Raw genomic sequence first — 12,337 nt, 5'->3', positions numbered from 1 at the left:
TAGGGAAAGGCAGTTAAAGCACGGGTCTAGTCCTATAAGGATGAGGCTCTTTCAACATGCCGCTTTTTACTTGGTGTCTGATGGAATCTCAAAACCAGATGGGATTTCAGGTGCTGGCCAAAGTGGAGTTAGCCCACCACAGCTCATCTCTCCAGATGATTACAATGAAAAACTCTGAGCACGGTAAAATGAAACAAAACAAAACAAAAGGGAGAGCTTCCAGGCTGGTGACCACATGGAGATGTGGGAAGACAGTTTTACTCCCAGGGGGCATGGAAGCTTCACACTGCTTCCCCACATACCTTGCCCTATGCATCTCTTCCATCTGACTATTCCTGAACTATATCCTTTTATAATACACTGGTGATCTACCATGTAGCTGACAGGGTTTTGGTGCTCCAGCCGGGTGTCAGGCCTCATACTCTGAGGTGAGAGAGCTGAGTTCAGGACACTGGTCCACCAGAGACCTCCTGGCCCCACATAATGTGAATCAGTGAGAGCTCTCCCAGAGACCTCTGTCTCAATGCTAAGACCCAGATCCAATCAATGACCAACAAGCTACAGTGCTGTACACCCCATGCTGAACAACTAGCAAGACAGGAACACAACTGCACCCATTAGCAGAGAGCCTGCCTAAAATCATACTAAGTTCACAGACACTCCAAAACATAATACCAGATGCAGTTCTGCCCACCAGAAAGACAAGATCCAACCTTATCCATAAGAACACAGGCATAAGTTCCTTCCAGAGGAAGCCTACACAACACACTGAACCAACCTTACCCACAAGGGGCAGACACCAAAAACAACAAGAAATACGAACCTACACCCTGTGAAAAGGAGACACCAAACACAGTAAGTTAAGCAAAATTAAGAAGACAGAGAAATACACAGCAGATGAAGGAGCAAGGTAAAAACCCACCAGACCAAACAAAAGAAGAGGAAATAGGCAGTCTACCTGAAAAAGAATTCAGAGTAATGATAGTAAAGATGATCCAAAATCTTGGAAATAGAATGGAGAAAACACAAGAAACCTTTAACAAGAACATAGAAGAACTAAAGAGCAAACAAACAATGATGAACAACAAAACAAATGAAATTAAACATTCTCTAGAAGGAATCAATAGCAGAATACCTGAGGCACAAGAATGGATAAGTGACCTGGAAGAAGAAATAGTGGAAATAACTACCACAGAGCAGAATAAAGAAAAAGGAATGAAAAGAATTGAGGACAGTCTCAGAGACATCTGGGACAACATTAAATGCAGCAACATTCGAATTATAGGGGCTCCAGAAGAAGAAAAGAGAAAGGGACTGAGAAAATATTTGAAGAGATTATAGCTAAAAACTTACTTAATATGGGAAAGGAAATAGTCAATCAAGTCCAGGAAGTACAGAGAGTCCCATACAGGATAAATCCAAGGAAAAACATGCCAAGCCACCTATTATTCAAACTATCAAAAATTAAATACAAAGAAAAAATATTAAAAGCAGCAAAGGAAAAGCAACAAATAACATACAAGTGAATCCTCATAAGGTTAACAGCTGATCTTTCAGCAGAAACTCTGCAAGCCAGAACAGAGTGGCAGGACATATTTAAAGTGATGAAAGAGAAAAACCTACAACCAAGATTACTCTACCCAGCAAGGATCTCACTCAAATTCAATGGAGAAAGTAAAACCTTTACAGACAAACAAAAGCTAACAGAATTCGGTACAACCAAACCAGCTCTACAACAAATACTAAAGGAACTTCTCTAGGCAGGAAACACAAGAGAAGGAAAAGACCTACAAAAACAAACCCAAAACAATTAAGAAAATGGTAATAGGAACATACATTTCAATAACTACCTTAAATATAAACGGATTAAATGCTCCAACCAAAAGACACAGACTGGCTGAATGGATACAAAAACAAGACACATATATATGCTGTCTATAAGAGACCCACTTCAGACCTAGGGACACATACAGACTGAAAGTGAAGGGATGGAAAAAGATATTCCATGCAGATGGAAATCAAAAGAAAGCTGGAGTAGCCATTCTCATATCAGACAAAACAAACTTTAAAATAAAGACTGTTAAAAGAGACAAAGAAGGACACTACAAAATGATTAAGGGATCAATCAAAGAAGAAGATATAACAATTGTAAATATTTGGTACCCAGCAAAGGAGCACATCAATACATAAAGCAAATGCTAACAGCTGTAAAAGGGGAAATTGATACTAACAGAGTCATAGGAGGGGACTTTAACACCCTACTTTCACCAATGGCCAGATCAACCAAAATGAAAATAAATAAGGAAACACAAGCTTTAAATCATACATTAAACGAGATGGACTTAATTGATAATTATAAGACATTCCATCCAAAAACAACAGAATACACTTTCTTCCCAAGTGCTCATGGAACATTCTCCAGGATACAGCATACCTTGGGTCACAAATCAAGCCTTGGTAAATTTAAGAAAATTGAAATCCTATCAAGTATCTTTTCCAACAACAACACTGTGAGACTAGATATCAATTACAGGAAAAAATCTGTAAAAAATACAAACCCATGGCAGCTAAACAATACACTACTTAATAGTCAAGAGGTCACTGATGAAATCAAAGAGGAAATCAAAAAATACCTAGAAACAAATGACAATGAAAACACAATGACCCAAAGCCTACAGGATGCAGCAAAAGCCATTCTAAAAGGGAAGTATATAGCAATTCAATCCTACCTCAAGAAACAAGAAACATCTCAAACAAACAACCTAACCTTACCCCTAAAGCAATTAGAGAAAGAAGAACAGAAAAACCCCAAAGTTAGCAGAAGGAAAGAAATCAAAAAGATCAGATCAGAAATAAATGATAAAGAAATGAAGGAAACGATAGCAAAGATCAATAAAACTAAAAGCTGATTCTTTGAGAAGATAAATAAAATTGATAAACCATTAGTCAGACTCATCAAGAAAAAAAGGGAGAAGACTCAAATCAATAGAACTAGAAATGAAAAAGGAGAAGTAACAACTGACACTGCAGAAATACAAAGGATCATGAGAGATTACTACAAGCAACTATATGCCAAAAAAACTGACAACCTGGAAGAAATGCACAAATTCTTAGAAAAGCACAACCTTCCGACACTGAACCAGGAAGAAATAGAAAATATAAACAGACAAATCACATTCACTGAAATTGAGAATGTGATTAAAAATCTTCCAACAAACAAAAGCCCAGGGCCAGATGGCTTCACAGGCGAATTCTACCAAACTTTTAGAGAAGAGCTAACACCTATCCTTCTCAAACTCTTCCAAAATATAGCAGACAGAGGAACACTCCCAAACTCATTCTACTAGGCCACCATCACCCTGATACCAAAACCAGACAAAGATGTCACAAAAAAAGAAAACTATAGGCCAGTATCACTGATAAACATAGATGCAAAAATCCTCAACAAAATACTAGCAAAGAAAATCCAGCAGCACATTAAAAGGATCATACACAATGATCAAGTGAGGTTTATCCCAGGAATTTTAAGGATTCTTCAATATATGCAAATAAATTAATGTGATACACCATATTAACAAATTGAAAGAGAAAAACCATATGATCATCTCATAAAAACTTTCAACAATATTCAATACCCCTTTATGATAAAAACTCTCCAGACAGTAGGCATAGAGGGAACTTACCTCAACATAAAAAAGGCCATATATGACAAAGCCACAACCAACATCGTTCTCAGCGTTGAAAAACTGAAGCCGTTTCTGCTAAGATCAGGAACAAGACAAGGTTGCCCACTTTCACTACTATTATTCAACATAGTTTTGGAAGTTTTAGCCACAGCAATCAGAGAAGAAAAGGAAATTAAAGGAATCCAAATAGGAAAAAAAGAAGTAAAACTGTCACTGTGTGCAGATGACATGATACTATATAGAGAGAATCCTAAAGATGCAACCAGAAAACTACTAGAGCTAATCAATGAATTTGGTAAAGTAGCAGGATACAAAACTAAAGCAGAGAAACCTCTTGCGTTCCTATACACTAATGATGGAAAATCTGAAAAGAGAAATTAAGGAAACACTCCCATTTACCACTGCAACAAAAAGAATAAAATACCTAGGAAAAACCTACCTAAGGAGAAAAAAGACCTGTATGCAGAAAACTATAAGACACTTGTGACAGAAATTAAAGATGATACAAACAGATGGAGAGATATACCATGCTCTTGGATTGGAAGAATCAATATTTTGAAAGTGACTATACTACCCAAAGCAATCTACAGATTCAGTGCAATTCCTATCAAACTACCAATGGCATTTTTCACAGAACTAGAACAAAAAATTTCACAATTTGTATGAGACACAAAAGTCCCTGAATAGCCAAAGCAATCTTGGGAAGAAAAACGGAGCTGGAGGAATCAGGCTCCTTGACTTCAGACTATACTACAAAGCTACTGTAATCAAGACAGTATGGAAATGGCACAGAAACAGAAATATAGATGAATGGAACAGGATAGAAAGCCCAGAGAGAGACCCACAGACATATGGTCACCTTATCTTTGATAAAAGAGGCAAGAATAATACAATGTAGAAAAGACAGCCTCTTCAATAAGTGGTGCTGGGACACTGGAGAGTTACAGGTAAAAGAATGAAATTAGAACACTCCCTAACATCATACACAAAAATAAACTCAAAATGGATTAAAGACCTAAATGTAAGGCCAGAAACTATCAAACTCTTGGAGGAAAACATAGGCAGAATACTCTATGACATAAATCACAGCAAGATCCTTTTTGACCCACCTCTTAGAGAAATGGAGATAAAAACAAAAATAAACAAATGGGACCTAATTAAACTTAAAAGCTTTTGCACCACAAAGGAAATCATAAACAAGACAAAAAGACAACCCTCATACAGTACTTGTTTTTCTCTTTCTGACTTACTTCACTCTGTATGACATACTCTATGTCCATACAGTATGCTAACACATATATATGGAATCTAAAAAAACCCCAAAAAAATGGTTATGAAGAACCTAGGGACAGGACAGGAATAAAGATGCAGACCTACTTGAGGACATGGGGAGGGGGAAGGGTAAGCTGGGACAAAGTGAGAGAATGACATGGACATATATACACTACGAAATGTAAAATCTATAGCTAGTGGGAAGCAGCTGCATAGCACAGGGAGATCAGCTCAGTGCTTTGTGACCACCTAGAGGGGTGGGATAGGGAGTGTGGGAGAGAGATGCAAGAGGGAAGAGATATGGGGATAAATGTATATGTATAGCTGATTCACTTTGTTATAAAGCAGAAACTAACACACCATTGTAAAGCAATTATACTCCAATAAAGGTGTTAAAGAAAAATAGACAACCCTCAGAAATGGAGAAAATATTTGCAAATGAAGCAACTCACAAGAGTTTAATCTCCAAAATTTACAAGCAGCTCAATATCAGAAAAAGAAATAACCAAATCCAAAACTGGGCCGAAGACCCAAATAGTCATTTCTCCAAAGAAGATATACAGATTGCCAACAAGCATATGGAAGGATGCTCAACGTCACTAATCATTAGAGAAATGCAAATCAAAACTACAATGAGGTATCACCTCACACCAGTCAGAATAGCCATCATCAAAAAATCTACAAACAATAAATGCTAGAGAGGGTGTGGAGAAAAGGGAACCCTCCTGCACTGTTGGTGGGAATGTAAATTAATACAGCCACTACAGAGAACAGTATGGAGGTTCCTTAAAAAATGAAAAATAGAACTACCATGCGACCCAGCAATCCCACTACTTGGCATATACCCTGAGAAAACCATAATTCAAAAAGTGTCATGTACCACAATGTTCATTGCAGCTCTATTTACAATAGCCAGGACATGGAAGCAACCAAAGTGTCCATCAAGAGATGAGGGGATAAAGAAGATGTGGCACATATATGCAATGGAATATTACTCAGCCATAAAAAGAAACGAAATTGAGTTATTTGTAGTGAGGTTGATGGACCTAGAGTCTGTCATACAGAGTGAAGTAAGTCAGAAAGTGAAAAACAAATACCCTATGCTAACACATATATATGGAATCAAAAAAAAAGGTCATGAAGAACCTAGGGGCAGGACAGGAATAAAGAGGCATTCCTACTAGAGAATGGACTTGAGGATAGGGGGAGGGGGAAGGGTAAGCTGGGACAAAGTGAGAGAGTGGCATGGACATATATACACTACCAAATGTAAAATACATAGCTAGTGGTAGGCAGCCGCATAACACAGGGAGATCAGCTCGGTGCTTTGTGACCACCTAGAGGGGTGGGAAAGAGAGGGTGGGAGGGATGGAGATGCAAGAGGGAAGAGATACGGGGATATATGCATATGTGTAGCTGATTCACTTTGTTATAAAGCAGAAATTAACACACCATTGTAAAACAATTATACTCCAATAAAGATGTTAAAAAAAAAAGAAAAATCAGTTGTGTTTCTATATACTAACAAAAAATGTAGAAGCTAAAATAAAAACACAATGCTATTTGCAATTACTCCAAACAAAATGAAATGCTCAGGTCTAAATTGAATAAAACATGTACACAATTTGTGTGCTAAAAATTACAAAACACTGATGGAAAAAAATCAAAGACCTAAATAAATGGAGAGATACAGGTATTGCTTCCTGCCTGTTATCAGAGTGTTTTTTTTTTCTGTGTTTACCTCTCCACTGCCAGTTGGGGCGCATTAGAGGTAAAGGGGGCACCAGGGGGAGACATCAGGGGCACCTCATGATTTTATTTCCATCTGTGACAATTTACATTAGGTTCCACTGATCTCATTCTTCCAAACCTAAGCCATTTGTGAGCTCACAAATGGTACTGGTAGCCATTACTAGCTAATGTTTCTAGAACTCATTAATTCAACAAATACTTATTGGGCACCCACCAATAATGCACTCAATGCTGTGGGTACAGAAAAACAGACACAATGCCTTTCACAGAAGATTTAAAAAAATTTTTTTTTTTAAAGATCCAGTGCCTACTTGAAAAGATCTAATCTCATAGCTTCTATGGTGATCAATAGAATAAATCTCAGCTTAGGAAGGTACAAATGAAAAAGAGTGTTTTCTAGAAAACTTAACCAAAATCTTAGTTTTCTTCTGAGGCTAATACGTTTAGTGAAAATGCACAAAAATGTGGCTGTTTTCACAACTCTTTTTCTTCTAAATTGATTCAGAGATCTGGGAGTTTGTTGTTCCTTCCTGTTGGTGTTCCAGGGCCTGATCGATCTGTCTCAATTGTGCCCTGAGTACTCACACCAGGCCAGCTTAATAATATGCTGACTCATTATCATTCTTGACCAGCCAACCAAATCTTACTCCAAGGACATCACTGAATGCAGCCATCGTGGAGGTAAATTCTGAGCCAAAGTGCCACCCATCCCTAGCTCAGGATCTGTGGAATATGGAGCAAGGAGGGCCAGTGAGATCTTGCTTCAAAACCTCCCATCTCTTATCTCCTCTGTGGCTGGTTCCAGTTCTATAAGCTCACTGGACCCTCAAATTCCTTTCTACGATGGAGATATAAAAGAAAAAAAAAATATTCTTTATGGGGATAATAGAAAATTTAAATGAACTAAACATTAGTCAGAGTTGCAAAGCGTGTAAATATGTACTTGAGAAAACATTCAATTTCTCCCTCACATCCCTCTGCTCTTCCAATATGGACAAGTTACTCTGGGGTTCTTCTCCAAAGTTAGAGAGGTCTTGGCTCCCCTGAAGCAGGCCCAGGTAAGTCTTGCATGTCCAAAATTTCTCCTCAATCAGACCAGTTTAGATAGAAACCTACAAATCTCATCTTAACCATTTTAACCCACCCCCCTCTTCAGCCCAAGTTAGTCCCCAGCACCCTGTCCTCTCTGGGATCCTAACATCTCCAGCCACACATTCAGTATATGATTTCCTGGGCCAGCATGGGTACCACATGCATGCTGAGGCGCTCTACCCACTTCTTGGATGGCTCCAGCCTCAGGATGGGTACCACCTCCTAGTTTCATCAAACCATAGAGTCCTTAGTGAAATATTGATATTTTGCCTACAAGTTCAGTTAGTCTCCAAGTAGAAGGAAAGACTAGGCCATCAAGCTCTCAGACATAACCTCACATGTGATATTGTATTAACTGCTCCTTGATATAAGTAAGAAAGCCACAGGTCCCCAAAATTTATTCCCACCCTAACTGGGCTAATTACACCTTTTCTATGTTTCCACTGGCTTGCTCTGGGCATCTCAGTCATTGCATTCAACTCTGTGGAGCCTAGGTCCATTCACCCATCAGCCAGCCTCACCCAGCAAAACGTGAACTCCTTCATGGCTGGGAAGGTGTTTTGTTCATCTTTATATGCCCAGTAGCCAGCACAGTGCATGTCATGTGTGCCCAATAAGTATTTGTTGAATGAATGAAATAAGTCCCCTAAATGAATGAACAATTCCTCCTGTAAGCATGCCACCTAAACATTGTACCTCTGAGCAGTAGGCCTAGCATTTCCCCATGGTGTCATAAATGGATGAGGCTGCCTGAAAAATTCTACAGGATAAACTGGCTGCCTTCTGGGGTTTTCTCTGAAATGCAGACTGCTATCAAGGCTGCTAACATTGTTTCCCTGGGTGTACCACAGAGGATGCCAGGCTTTATTTATCTAAGGTGTTTGCTTCATGTAACAACTTGCTTCTTAATGAGCTTGTTTATCTCACCATCTTGGATGTTAATATTGTTGAGAGGGAAGCATGCTGATTGACTGTTACCAAGCAAAGATGAAAATCTCCAGGAAGAGCATCAAATACATTCTATGTGTTAACAATTAGTCAATATCTAAGCTCTCTTTCAAGAGAAAAGAAAAGAAAGGGAATAAAGGGAAAGGAATGGCTTTAAGATGAGCAATAAAAAGTTGTTTGTACTTTCTTTTCTAAGCTTCTGACAGGTCCATGAAGCAAACTGATAAACTCTGCCTTGCAGGTTGAGGCCAGGGACCTACTGGGCTACTAGCTCACGCCTCAGCCACTGCACTCTGCAGGAAAACATATACTCTGAATACAAAGGCAAGATTGAAGGTTGAACAGTCCATCCTTATCAATGTTTCAATTTGTAATTTGAGTTTTTGCTATAGGAGTCTGCTTATTGAAACAGAGCACTTCCCTCAGAGAATGGCTTCTGTGCTGGTTATTCCCTATTTGCTAACAGCCGCCCTCCCCAGGCTCGTTCTCCGCTCTCCTCTGCCCAACTCTGGGACCCGGAGGCTGGCTTCGTTCCCTCTGGCTTTTGCTGGATTTGGCCACCAGTCAGCAGTACAAGATCAGAGGGTGGGAAGTCCGAGTCCTCTCATGTCCCACCTTGCTACCGTGTCCAGTTCCCTAGCAGGAGCTGCCTGCTTCTAGGGCCACTGCTCCTCCCTACTGGCTCTCATTGAGCTCCAGTACACAATCTCTTGCCCTTGCGCCTGAGTCCTTGGGCCTGTAACAGCCTCCCACTGTGGGTAATCTCTGGGTGCCTCAATTTAATGTGGCTTTAACCTTGCCCACACCTCCTTAAACAGAACTTTTACTCAAATTTCTTACTTTGAGCCATCTGAGATGAATACCTATACACCCTACTGTCTCATGTCAGAGGATGTGGTCCCTTGTTGTTCTTTTTCATATCATGTCCCTCTATGGTGTTTTCATATTTTGAAAAATATTTCCAATTCCAGCACATCTCAGCCCCACAGGGATTCTGTGACCTAGGCAGGGTGGGTTGTTATCCCCATTTCTTACCCTCCGTCAGATAAGAAAGCTGAGACTCAGAGGCTAGTCACATAGGCCTCTCCCAAGGAGGGAAAACCTTATTGGAAAAATAACACATCAATCCACACTGAAACTAGGAAATTTAAATCATTCCCTAGCCTCTTTTCTCTCAAAGTTCTTGAGAAGGTGAGAGGGGATGGGAACAAAGCACAAAAGGAGAGATGGACCTTAAATGGAAGCAGGGGCATTGCCTCCATTTCAACAGGCTAGAAGGCAGGATATATGGCTACAGGTGCAGTGGTTTGGAAGAATTGGCTGGATGAGAAAGACCTTGTTTTTTTCCAACTGTATCTTTGAAGTAAGATCACCAGCTAGGGGAGAGTGGCAGAGACTGGAGGGAAAGGAAGGAAGGTGTAAAATAGTCATCTCAGAGAGTGGGAAGGTGAATTTCTACATTTAGGAAAATATAGTTGGATTGTTTGGCTAATGTATTCTTTTGAGATTTTTGGTCATAAGTTTGAAGAAGTCCAGTAAGCAGAGTTCTGTGTGTGTTTTCTTCACCCTCTCCTTCCTTCTCTCTGTCTCTCTGTCTCTTTCTGCAATTCTCAGCTTCTCTGCTATGGGCATACAGTAAATGGATTGATTTTAGCCAAGTTGGAACTTTGCCAGCTGTTTACCAGAAGGGATGGGGAGAGAAGTTAAAATTTTTTATAAAGGAGCGGCTGCAGTACTAGAATATGGAATCCAGGTAAAGAAGAAATGATGACATGATAAAGATAAGGACAGTAGAAAAACTGATAGGCCCAATGGTTGGTGATCTTCTTGGGGTAGAAGGTAACACTTGAGTAAATTAGCTGAAAGTGTAGAACTTTGTGCTTGGAATCAAGATTCTGGATGATCTTTTTATCCTCAGTGTCTTATCTTGTTTTTAACCTTAGCATTCAGCCACATGGCCGGAAGCACCAGAATGAAGTTTGCAAAAGTGGATGAATTGTAAGTATCAGGAGAAACCATCCTGTGGAAGGGACAGATATTTTGCCTCTGCTGTTCATTTATTTAATATGCACATTGCCACTCAGCCCTTTCTCCTTGCTCTATCCCTGTCTCCTCTCTCTCTCTCTCTCTCATACATACACACACACACACACACACACACACACGCGCGCGCGCGCGCGAGTACTGCAGCAGCAATCATCTGCTTTCTGTTTCCCTGAACTTCTGACTTATAGTGTCTTATTTCAACCTACCCACCTGAGCCTAAAATGCCATCCCTCTGCCCTCTGTTTCCTGTAATGGCCCCTATCATTTCCTCAATGAAACTTTTCTGAAGTCCTTCAGCCAAAATAGCACTGTTTCCCTCACACCCATGGCATATCATGGGAGCCATTGCTATGGCACTTGCTTCATTTTGCCTTAATGACTGACTTTATTTGTCTTTGCCACATGAGGAGAGTTTCCAAACCTGATTAGGTTTTGTGTGCCCCATGATCCCTCTACAAACCTTTGTTGAGTAAATAAACAAATAACTGGAGTTTTCCAAAGAAAGGCACTATCTAATGGTAAGTCAACCAGGTTCCGGCTTAGGGTGAAGGAAACAATAGACGTAATGAAGAGTGAGCTTTTCTTGAGCTCAGAGAACAAAGTAAATCCCTGTATTTATCAGCAGAGAGAGAAATTGAAAGTATTGACTCAAAGAATCAGGCTATTAGGTTAGCATTTCCATAATGACAGAATAGAAGCCCTAGCACTCTGCTCCTCTGCTCCTCCAGCTGCTTCTCGATCTCTGGCCACAACGAATCTACTAATGTTTGCTCGATATACTAAAATTAATAATAGCAACAGCAACAATAACAGCTAACATTTGTATAATGTTTAGTTGTGCTTTTCACACTTGTCCCAGTTATTTCCCACATTCTGTGAAGTTCATTTGTAAATACCCATTTTTATTTGTAAAAACCCATTTTTATAGGCAAACAAACTGAGGCACAAAGAGATTATGGTATTTGTCTAAGGATATATAGCTGGTAAGTAGGTAAATGAAAATCTCAGTTCCAAACCATTTGAATCCAAATCTCATAAGTTTTCATTTTTTAAGTTATTTCTTAAAGAATCCCCGGGATGCCACAGGGGTATGTATTGCTCTGAATTTCATACTAGAGGATTGGGAGATGGAGGTCCCAAGGAAATTGGTTAACACAAACCCAGAGAACCCAGGCCTCTTGTCGCTCAACCCAGAACATCTCCAGCCAAGACACAGCACTCCTCTAGGTAGTAAGAACGTGGAGAACCCTTCCAACTTTTCATTCTGAATCTTCTATTCTTCATTAGCAAGGGGACCCATATCCTGAGTTCTAAGGTAATCCATTAAAAATGGGCCCATTGGGGCCTCCCTGGTGGCACAGTGGCTGAGAGTCCGCCTGCCGATGCAGGGGACACGGGTTCGTGCCCCGGTCCGGGAGGATCCCACATGCCGTGGAGCGGCTGGGCCCATGAGCCATGGCCGCTGAGCCTGCGCATCCGGAGCCTGTGCTCCGCAACGAGAGAGGCCACAACAGTGAGAGGCCTGCGTACAGCAAAAAAAA

The sequence above is a fragment of the Lipotes vexillifer genome, unplaced genomic scaffold (assembly GCF_000442215.2).
Source record: "Lipotes vexillifer unplaced genomic scaffold, Lipotes_vexillifer_v1.1 scaffold189, whole genome shotgun sequence".
NCBI lineage: Eukaryota > Metazoa > Chordata > Mammalia > Artiodactyla > Lipotidae > Lipotes > Lipotes vexillifer.
Note: the sequence above shows the minus strand (reverse complement) of the source record.